The sequence below is a fragment of the Clarias gariepinus genome, chromosome 15, assembly GCF_024256425.1.
Source record: "Clarias gariepinus isolate MV-2021 ecotype Netherlands chromosome 15, CGAR_prim_01v2, whole genome shotgun sequence".
NCBI lineage: Eukaryota > Metazoa > Chordata > Actinopteri > Siluriformes > Clariidae > Clarias > Clarias gariepinus.
The window spans coordinates 4,907,501-4,917,500 of NC_071114.1; the positions used below are offsets into that span (position 1 = coordinate 4,907,501).

The 10,000-nt window shown below is 45.4% G+C and overlaps 12 non-coding genes across 12 annotated transcripts; all 12 read left to right on the top strand.

The window, feature by feature from the left end:
• The first annotated feature begins 327 nt into the window (after positions 1 to 327).
• Positions 328 to 400, top strand: trnaf-gaa (transfer RNA phenylalanine (anticodon GAA)). The gene has a single exon. It is a non-coding gene; the product is annotated as a tRNA-Phe (tRNA).
• A 604-nt stretch (positions 401 to 1,004) lies between these two features.
• Positions 1,005 to 1,076, top strand: trnaq-cug (transfer RNA glutamine (anticodon CUG)). The gene has a single exon. It is a non-coding gene; the product is annotated as a tRNA-Gln (tRNA).
• Positions 1,077 to 1,338: 262 nt separating this feature from the next.
• Positions 1,339 to 1,411, top strand: trnaf-gaa (transfer RNA phenylalanine (anticodon GAA)). Its single transcript has one exon. It is a non-coding gene; the product is annotated as a tRNA-Phe (tRNA).
• Positions 1,412 to 2,609: 1,198 nt separating this feature from the next.
• trnaq-cug (transfer RNA glutamine (anticodon CUG)) lies at positions 2,610 to 2,681 on the top strand. The gene has a single exon. It is a non-coding gene; the product is annotated as a tRNA-Gln (tRNA).
• A 262-nt stretch (positions 2,682 to 2,943) lies between these two features.
• trnaf-gaa (transfer RNA phenylalanine (anticodon GAA)) lies at positions 2,944 to 3,016 on the top strand. Its single transcript has one exon. It is a non-coding gene; the product is annotated as a tRNA-Phe (tRNA).
• Positions 3,017 to 3,954: 938 nt separating this feature from the next.
• On the top strand, positions 3,955 to 4,027 carry trnaf-gaa (transfer RNA phenylalanine (anticodon GAA)). The gene has a single exon. It is a non-coding gene; the product is annotated as a tRNA-Phe (tRNA).
• Positions 4,028 to 4,965: 938 nt separating this feature from the next.
• trnaf-gaa (transfer RNA phenylalanine (anticodon GAA)) lies at positions 4,966 to 5,038 on the top strand. The gene has a single exon. It is a non-coding gene; the product is annotated as a tRNA-Phe (tRNA).
• A 603-nt stretch (positions 5,039 to 5,641) lies between these two features.
• Positions 5,642 to 5,713, top strand: trnaq-cug (transfer RNA glutamine (anticodon CUG)). The gene has a single exon. It is a non-coding gene; the product is annotated as a tRNA-Gln (tRNA).
• A 262-nt stretch (positions 5,714 to 5,975) lies between these two features.
• trnaf-gaa (transfer RNA phenylalanine (anticodon GAA)) lies at positions 5,976 to 6,048 on the top strand. The gene has a single exon. It is a non-coding gene; the product is annotated as a tRNA-Phe (tRNA).
• A 938-nt stretch (positions 6,049 to 6,986) lies between these two features.
• trnaf-gaa (transfer RNA phenylalanine (anticodon GAA)) lies at positions 6,987 to 7,059 on the top strand. Its single transcript has one exon. It is a non-coding gene; the product is annotated as a tRNA-Phe (tRNA).
• A 938-nt stretch (positions 7,060 to 7,997) lies between these two features.
• Positions 7,998 to 8,070, top strand: trnaf-gaa (transfer RNA phenylalanine (anticodon GAA)). The gene has a single exon. It is a non-coding gene; the product is annotated as a tRNA-Phe (tRNA).
• Positions 8,071 to 9,007: 937 nt separating this feature from the next.
• trnaf-gaa (transfer RNA phenylalanine (anticodon GAA)) lies at positions 9,008 to 9,080 on the top strand. Its single transcript has one exon. It is a non-coding gene; the product is annotated as a tRNA-Phe (tRNA).
• Positions 9,081 to 10,000: the final 920 nt, after the last annotated feature.

The following is a 10,000-nucleotide window of genomic DNA, read 5'->3' on the forward strand; positions in this document are numbered from 1 at the left end:
TGGTGTAATGGTTAGCACTCTGGACTCTGAATCCAGCGATCGGAGTTCAAATCTCGGTGGGACCTACAAATCTGCATTGAACCATCCAAGCCCCTGAGTTCATTCGTTCCCTTCCACGTGGGTGCTTAGGATGAGCTTTCTGAACAACAAGGTCCTGGGGCAGTTCTTTATCAATTGCTTTTATAATTACAATGACTTGGACTATCAGCTAGCGTTTAATAGCTGCTCACTTGATCATCGGCCACTGTATGGCATGATGAAGCCATTGGCAGTTAACCATAACACATGGTTTGGTTCCATTCTTAAAATAGGAATTTGACTGCACCAGCCGAAATAGCTCAGTTGGGAGAGCGTTAGACTGAAGATCTAAAGGTCCCTGGTTCGATCCCGGGTTTCGGCACTGCCAGATGAGTTTTGGTTACAAGCTCTTAGTGCCCGAGCGCCTGGCTCCGTGCAGCTTATCAGTGTATGGACAAACTGTGGTCATCCCAAACACCAACAAATGGTTCCATGGTGTAATGTCTAGCACTCTGGACTTTGTATCCAGTGATCCGAGTTCAGATCTCGGTGGAACCTTTGCTTGGGAGGGAAGGGTTGCAAGAAATGGCTATGTCAAAGTCCCTACATTTGCCTGGTTCTAAAGCAAAGAAACTTGAATAAAAATCATCATCCATTGCTTGCTGGAGTCACTGTGTGGGAAACAAAAGAACTACTCACAGATGGCAGATGGAGATCCTTCTGCAAGAGGAAAAAATGTGGAAACTGGCTGACCTGAAGCAAACACACTTTCTCATGCTACGGAGGCGTGGTTCTACAATAAGCTTTGTCTTCTTCTACTTACACAAGACAACCAAAGCTCCGCCCAGTTTCTTTGTGTGATTTCAAAACAAGAGTTAGCACAGTTTAGTGACCTTTGATTACAAGCTCTTACGCTCTGACCTCTTTGCTGTTTCTCAGTATTTGGAAGTGACATGTGGGTCACAAAAAGGCACTGCGTGCAGGTTGGTTCCATGGTGTAATGGTTAGCACTCTGGACTCTGAATCCAGCGATCCGAGTTCAAATCTCGGTGGGACCTACAAATCTGCATTGAACCATCCAAGCCCCTGAGTTCATTCGTGCCCTTTCACGTGGGTGCTTAGGATGAGCTTTCTGAACAACAAGGTCCTGGGGCAGTTCTTTATCAATTGCTTTTATAATTACAATGACTTGGACTATTAGCTAGCGTTTAATAGCTGCTCACTTGATCATCGGCCACTGTATGGCATGATGAAACCATTGGCAGTTAACCATAACACATGGTTTGGTTCCATTCTTAAAATAGGAATTTGACTGCACCAGCCGAAATAGCTCAGTTGGGAGAGCGTTAGACTGAAGATCTAAAGGTCCCTGGTTCGATCCCGGGTTTCGGCACTGCCAGATGAGTTTTGGTTACAAGCTCTTAGTGCCCGAGCGCCTGGCTCCGTGCAGCTTATCAGTGTATGGACAAACTGTGGTCATCCCAAACACCAACAAATGGTTCCATGGTGTAATGTCTAGCACTCTGGACTTTGTATCCAGTGATCCGAGTTCAGATCTCGGTGGAACCTTTGCTTGGGAGGGAAGGGTTGCAAGAAATGGCTATGTCAAAGTCCCTACATTTGCCTGGTTCTAAAGCAAAGAAACTTGAATAAAAATCATCATCCATTGCTTGCTGGAGTCACTGTGTGGGAAACAAAAGAACTACTCACAGATGGCAGATGGAGATCCTTCTGCAAGAGGAAAAAATGTGGAAACTGGCTGATCTGAAGCAAACACACTTTCTCATGCTACGGAGGCGTGGTTCTACAATAAGCTTTGTCTTCTTCTACTTACACAAGACAACAAAAGCTCCGCCCAGTTTCTTTGTGTGATTTCAAAACAAGAGTTAGCACAGTTTAGTGACCTTTGATTACAAGCTCTTATGCTCTGACCTCTTTGCTGTTTGTCAGTATTTGGAAGTGACATGTGGGTCACAAAAAGGCGCTGCATGCAGGTTGGTTCCATGGTGTAATGGTTAGTGCCCGAGCGCCTGGCTCCGTGCAGCTTATCAGTGTATGGACAAACTGTGGTCATCCCAAACATCAACAAATGGTTCCATGGTCTAATGTCTAGCACTCTGGACTTTGTATCCAGTGATCCGAGTTCAGATCTCGGTGGAACCTTTGCTTGGGAGGGAAGGGTTGCAAGAAATGGCTATGTCAAAGTCCCTACATTTGCCTGGTTCTAAAGCAAAGAAACTTGAATAAAAATCATCATCCATTGCTTGCTGGAGTCACTGTGTGGGAAACAAAAGAACTACTCACAGATGGCAGATGGAGATCCTTCTGCAAGAGGAAAAAATGTGGAAACTGGCTGATCTGAAGCAAACACACTTTCTCATGCTACGGAGGCGTGGTTCTACAATAAGCTTTGTCTTCTTCTACTTACACAAGACAACAAAAGCTCCGCCCAGTTTCTTTGTGTGATTTCAAAACAAGAGTTAGCACAGTTTAGTGACCTTTGATTACAAGCTCTTACGCTCTGACCTCTTTGCTGTTTCTCAGTATTTGGAAGTGACATGTGGGTCACAAAAAGGCACTGCGTGCAGGTTGGTTCCATGGTGTAACGGTTAGCACTCTGGACTCTGAATCCAGCGATCCGAGTTCAAATCTCGGTGGGACCTGCAAATCTGCATTGAACCATCCAAGCCCCTGAGGTCATTCGTTCCCTTCCACGTGGGTGCTTAGGATGAGCTTTCTGAACAACAAGGTTCTGGGGCAGTTCTTTATCAATTGCTTTTATAATTACAATGACTTGGACTATCAGCTAGCGTTTAATAGCTGCTCACTTGATCATCGGCCACTGTATGCCATGATGAAGCCATTGGCAGTTAACCATAACACATGGTTTGGTTCCATTCTTAAAATAGGAATTTGACTGCACCAGCCGAAATAGCTCAGTTGGGAGAGCGTTAGACTGAAGATCTAAAGGTCCCTGGTTCGATCCCGGGTTTCGGCACTGCCAGATGAGTTTTGGTTACAAGCTCATAGTGCCCGAGCGCCTGGCTCCGTGCAGCTTATCAGTGTATGGACAAACTGTGGTCATCCCAAACACCAACAAATGGTTCCATGGTGTAATGTCTAGCACTCTGGACTTTGTATCCAGTGATCCGAGTTCAGATCTCGGTGGAACCTTTGCTTGGGAGGGAAGGGTTGCAAGAAATGGCTATGTCAAAGTCCCTACATTTGCCTGGTTCTAAAGCAAAGAAACTTGAATAAAAATCATCATCCATTGCTTGCTGGAGTCACTGTGTGGGAAACAAAAGAACTACTCACAGATGGCAGATGGAGATCCTTCTGCAAGAGGAAAAAATGTGGAAACTGGCTGATCTGAAGCAAACACACTTTCTCATGCTACGGAGGCGTGGTTCTACAATAAGCTTTGTCTTCTTCTACTTACACAAGACAACCAAAGCTCCGCCCAGTTTCTTTGTGTGATTTCAAAACAAGAGTTAGCACAGTTTAGTGACCTTTGATTACAAGCTCTTACGCTCTGACCTCTTTGCTGTTTCTCAGTATTTGGAAGTGACATGTGGGTCACAAAAAGGCGCTGCGTGCAGGTTGGTTCCATGGTGTAATGGTTAGCACTCTGGACTCTGAATCCAGCGATCGGAGTTCAAATCTCGGTGGGACCTACAAATCTGCATTGAACCATCCAAGCCCCTGAGTTCATTCGTTCCCTTCCACGTGGGTGCTTAGGATGAGCTTTCTGAACAACAAGGTCCTGGGGCAGTTCTTTATCAATTGCTTTTATAATTACAATGACTTGGACTATCAGCTAGCGTTTAATAGCTGCTCACTTGATCATCGGCCACTGTATGGCATGATGAAGCCATTGGCTGTTAACCATAACACATGGTTTGGTTCCATTCTTAAAATAGGAATTTGACTGCACCAGCCGAAATAGCTCAGTTGGGAGAGCGTTAGACTGAAGATCTAAAGGTCCCTGGTTCGATCCCGGGTTTCGGCACTGCCAGATGAGTTTTGGTTACAAGCTCTTAGTGCCCGAGCGCCTGGCTCCGTGCAGCTTATCAGTGTATGGACAAACTGTGGTCATCCCAAACACCAACAAATGGTTCCATGGTGTAATGTCTAGCACTCTGGACTTTGTATCCAGTGATCCGAGTTCAGATCTCGGTGGAACCTTTGCTTGGGAGGGAAGGGTTGCAAGAAATGGCTATGTCAAAGTCCCTACATTTGCCTGGTTCTAAAGCAAAGAAACTTGAATAAAAATCATCATCCATTGCTTGCTGGAGTCACTGTGTGGGAAACAAAAGAACTACTCACAGATGGCAGATGGAGATCCTTCTGCAAGAGGAAAAAATGTGGAAACTGGCTGACCTGAAGCAAACACACTTTCTCATGCTACGGAGGCGTGGTTCTACAATAAGCTTTGTCTTCTTCTACTTACACAAGACAACCAAAGCTCCGCCCAGTTTCTTTGTGTGATTTCAAAACAAGAGTTAGCACAGTTTAGTGACCTTTGATTACAAGCTCTTACGCTCTGACCTCTTTGCTGTTTCTCAGTATTTGGAAGTGACATGTGGGTCACAAAAAGGCGCTGCGTGCAGGTTGGTTCCATGGTGTAATGGTTAGCACTCTGGACTCTGAATCCAGCGATCGGAGTTCAAATCTCGGTGGGACCTACAAATCTGCATTGAACCATCCAAGCCCCTGAGTTCATTCGTGCCCTTTCACGTGGGTGCTTAGGATGAGCTTTCTGAACAACAAGGTCCTGGGGCAGTTCTTTATCAATTGCTTTTATAATTACAATGACTTGGACTATCAGCTAGCGTTTAATAGCTGCTCACTTGATCATCGGCCACTGTATGGCATGATGAAGCCATTGGCAGTTAACCATAACACATGGTTTGGTTCCATTCTTAAAATAGGAATTTGACTGCACCAGCCGAAATAGCTCAGTTGGGAGAGCGTTAGACTGAAGATCTAAAGGTCCCTGGTTCGATCCCGGGTTTCGGCACTGCCAGATGAGTTTTGGTTACAAGCTCTTAGTGCCCGAGCGCCTGGCTCCGTGCAGCTTATCAGTGTATGGACAAACTGTGGTCATCCCAAACACCAACAAATGGTTCCATGGTGTAATGTCTAGCACTCTGGACTTTGTATCCAGTGATCCGAGTTCAGATCTCGGTGGAACCTTTGCTTGGGAGGGAAGGGTTGCAAGAAATGGCTATGTCAAAGTCCCTACATTTGCCTGGTTCTAAAGCAAAGAAACTTGAATAAAAATCATCATCCATTGCTTGCTGGAGTCACTGTGTGGGAAACAAAATACTACTCACAGATGGCAGATGGAGATCCTTCTGCAAGAGGAAAAAATGTGGAAACTGGCTGACCTGAAGCAAACACACTTTCTCATGCTACGGAGGCGTGGTTCTACAATAAGCTTTGTCTTCTTCTACTTACACAAGACAACCAAAGCTCCGCCCAGTTTCTTTGTGTGATTTCAAAACAAGAGTTAGCACAGTTTAGTGACCTTTGATTACAAGCTCTTACGCTCTGACCTCTTTGCTGTTTCTCAGTATTTGGAAGTGACATGTGGGTCACAAAAAGGCACTGCGTGCAGGTTGGTTCCATGGTGTAATGGTTAGCACTCTGGACTCTGAATCCAGCGATCCGAGTTCAAATCTCGGTGGGACCTGCAAATCTGCATTGAACCATCCAAGCCCCTGAGGTCATTCGTTCCCTTCCACGTGGGTGCTTAGGATGAGCTTTCTGAACAACAAGGTTCTGGGGCAGTTCTTTATCAATTGCTTTTATAATTACAATGACTTGGACTATCAGCTAGCGTTTAATAGCTGCTCACTTGATCATCGGCCACTGTATGCCATGATGAAGCCATTGGCAGTTAACCATAACACATGGTTTGGTTCCATTCTTAAAATAGGAATTTGACTGCACCAGCCGAAATAGCTCAGTTGGGAGAGCGTTAGACTGAAGATCTAAAGGTCCCTGGTTCGATCCCGGGTTTCGGCACTGCCAGATGAGTTTTGGTTACAAGCTCATAGTGCCCGAGCGCCTGGCTCCGTGCAGCTTATCAGTGTATGGACAAACTGTGGTCATCCCAAACACCAACAAATGGTTCCATGGTGTAATGTCTAGCACTCTGGACTTTGTATCCAGTGATCCGAGTTCAGATCTCGGTGGAACCTTTGCTTGGGAGGGAAGGGTTGCAAGAAATGGCTATGTCAAAGTCCCTACATTTGCCTGGTTCTAAAGCAAAGAAACTTGAATAAAAATCATCATCCATTGCTTGCTGGAGTCACTGTGTGGGAAACAAAAGAACTACTCACAGATGGCAGATGGAGATCCTTCTGCAAGAGGAAAAAATGTGGAAACTGGCTGACCTGAAGCAAACACACTTTCTCATGCTACGGAGGCGTGGTTCTACAATAAGCTTTGTCTTCTTCTACTTACACAAGACAACCAAAGCTCCGCCCAGTTTCTTTGTGTGATTTCAAAACAAGAGTTAGCACAGTTTAGTGACCTTTGATTACAAGCTCTTACGCTCTGACCTCTTTGCTGTTTCTCAGTATTTGGAAGTGACATGTGGGTCACAAAAAGGCGCTGCGTGCAGGTTGGTTCCATGGTGTAATGGTTAGCACTCTGGACTCTGAATCCAGCGATCGGAGTTCAAATCTCGGTGGGACCTACAAATCTGCATTGAACCATCCAAGCCCCTGAGTTCATTCGTTCCCTTCCACGTGGGTGCTTAGGATGAGCTTTCTGAACAACAAGGTCCTGGGGCAGTTCTTTATCAATTGCTTTTATAATTACAATGACTTGGACTATCAGCTAGCGTTTAATAGCTGCTCACTTGATCATCGGCCACTGTATGGCATGATGAAGCCATTGGCTGTTAACCATAACACATGGTTTGGTTCCATTCTTAAAATAGGAATTTGACTGCACCAGCCGAAATAGCTCAGTTGGGAGAGCGTTAGACTGAAGATCTAAAGGTCCCTGGTTCGATCCCGGGTTTCGGCACTGCCAGATGAGTTTTGGTTACAAGCTCTTAGTGCCCGAGCGCCTGGCTCCGTGCAGCTTATCAGTGTATGGACAAACTGTGGTCATCCCAAACACCAACAAATGGTTCCATGGTGTAATGTCTAGCACTCTGGACTTTGTATCCAGTGATCCGAGTTCAGATCTCGGTGGAACCTTTGCTTGGGAGGGAAGGGTTGCAAGAAATGGCTATGTCAAAGTCCCTACATTTGCCTGGTTCTAAAGCAAAGAAACTTGAATAAAAATCATCATCCATTGCTTGCTGGAGTCACTGTGTGGGAAACAAAAGAACTACTCACAGATGGCAGATGGAGATCCTTCTGCAAGAGGAAAAAATGTGGAAACTGGCTGACCTGAAGCAAACACACTTTCTCATGCTACGGAGGCGTGGTTCTACAATAAGCTTTGTCTTCTTCTACTTACACAAGACAACCAAAGCTCCGCCCAGTTTCTTTGTGTGATTTCAAAACAAGAGTTAGCACAGTTTAGTGACCTTTGATTACAAGCTCTTACGCTCTGACCTCTTTGCTGTTTCTCAGTATTTGGAAGTGACATGTGGGTCACAAAAAGGCGCTGCGTGCAGGTTGGTTCCATGGTGTAATGGTTAGCACTCTGGACTCTGAATCCAGCGATCGGAGTTCAAATCTCGGTGGGACCTACAAATCTGCATTGAACCATCCAAGCCCCTGAGTTCATTCGTGCCCTTTCACGTGGGTGCTTAGGATGAGCTTTCTGAACAACAAGGTCCTGGGGCAGTTCTTTATCAATTGCTTTTATAATTACAATGACTTGGACTATCAGCTAGCGTTTAATAGCTGCTCACTTGATCATCGGCCACTGTATGGCATGATGAAGCCATTGGCAGTTAACCATAACACATGGTTTGGTTCCATTCTTAAAATAGGAATTTGACTGCACCAGCCGAAATAGCTCAGTTGGGAGAGCGTTAGACTGAAGATCTAAAGGTCCCTGGTTCGATCCCGGGTTTCGGCACTGCCAGATGAGTTTTGGTTACAAGCTCTTAGTGCCCGAGCGCCTGGCTCCGTGCAGCTTATCAGTGTATGGACAAACTGTGGTCATCCCAAACACCAACAAATGGTTCCATGGTGTAATGTCTAGCACTCTGGACTTTGTATCCAGTGATCCGAGTTCAGATCTCGGTGGAACCTTTGCTTGGGAGGGAAGGGTTGCAAGAAATGGCTATGTCAAAGTCCCTACATTTGCCTGGTTCTAAAGCAAAGAAACTTGAATAAAAATCATCATCCATTGCTTGCTGGAGTCACTGTGTGGGAAACAAAATACTACTCACAGATGGCAGATGGAGATCCTTCTGCAAGAGGAAAAAATGTGGAAACTGGCTGACCTGAAGCAAACACACTTTCTCATGCTACGGAGGCGTGGTTCTACAATAAGCTTTGTCTTCTTCTACTTACACAAGACAACCAAAGCTCCGCCCAGTTTCTTTGTGTGATTTCAAAACAAGAGTTAGCACAGTTTAGTGACCTTTGATTACAAGCTCTTACGCTCTGACCTCTTTGCTGTTTCTCAGTATTTGGAAGTGACATGTGGGTCACAAAAAGGCGCTGCGTGCAGGTTGGTTCCATGGTGTAATGGTTAGCACTCTGGACTCTGAATCCAGCGATCGGAGTTCAAATCTCGGTGGGACCTACAAATCTGCATTGAACCATCCAAGCCCCTGAGTTCATTCGTTCCCTTCCATGTGGGTGCTTAGGATGAGCTTTCTGAACAACAAGGTCCTGGGGCAGTTCTTTATCAATTGCTTTTATAATTACAATGACTTGGACTATCAGCTAGCGTTTAATAGCTGCTCACTTGATCATCGGCCACTGTATGGCATGATGAAGCCATTGGCAGTTAACCATAACACATGGTTTGGTTCCATTCTTAAAATAGGAATTTGACTGCACCAGCCGAAATAGCTCAGTTGGGAGAGCGTTAGACTGAAGATCTAAAGGTCCCTGGTTCGATCCCGGGTTTCGGCACTGCCAGATGAGTTTTGGTTACAAGCTCTTAGTGCCCGAGCGCCTGGCTCCGTGCAGCTTATCAGTGTATGGACAAACTGTGGTCATCCCAAACACCAACAAATGGTTCCATGGTGTAATGTCTAGCACTCTGGACTTTGTATCCAGTGATCCGAGTTCAGATCTCGGTGGAACCTTTGCTTGGGAGGGAAGGGTTGCAAGAAATGGCTATGTCAAAGTCCCTACATTTGCCTGGTTCTAAAGCAAAGAAACTTGAATAAAAATCATCATCCATTGCTTGCTGGAGTCACTGTGTGGGAAACAAAAGAACTACTCACAGATGGCAGATGGAGATCCTTCTGCAAGAGGAAAAAATGTGGAAACTGGCTGATCTGAAGCAAACACACTTTCTCATGCTACGGAGGCGTGGTTCTACAATAAGCTTTGTCTTCTTCTACTTACACAAGACAACCAAAGCTCCGCCCAGTTTCTTTGTGTGATTTCAAAACAAGAGTTAGCACAGTTTAGTGACCTTTGATTACAAGCTCTTACGCTCTGACCTCTTTGCTGTTTCTCAGTATTTGGAAGTGACATGTGGGTCACAAAAAGGCGCTGCATGCAGGTTGGTTTCATGGTGTAATGGTTAGCACTCTGGGCTCTAAATCCAGCGATCGGAGTTCAAATCTCGGTGGGACCTACAAATCTGCATTGAACCATCCAAGCCCCTGAGTTCATTCGTGCCCTTTCACGTGGGTGCTTAGGATGAGCTTTCTGAACAACAAGGTCCTGGGGCAGTTCTTTATCAATTGCTTTTATAATTACAATGACTTGGACTATTAGCTAGCGTTTAATAGCTGCTCACTTGATCATCGGCCACTGTATGGCATGATGAAACCATTGGCAGTTAACCATAACACATGGTTTGGTTACATTCTTAAAAT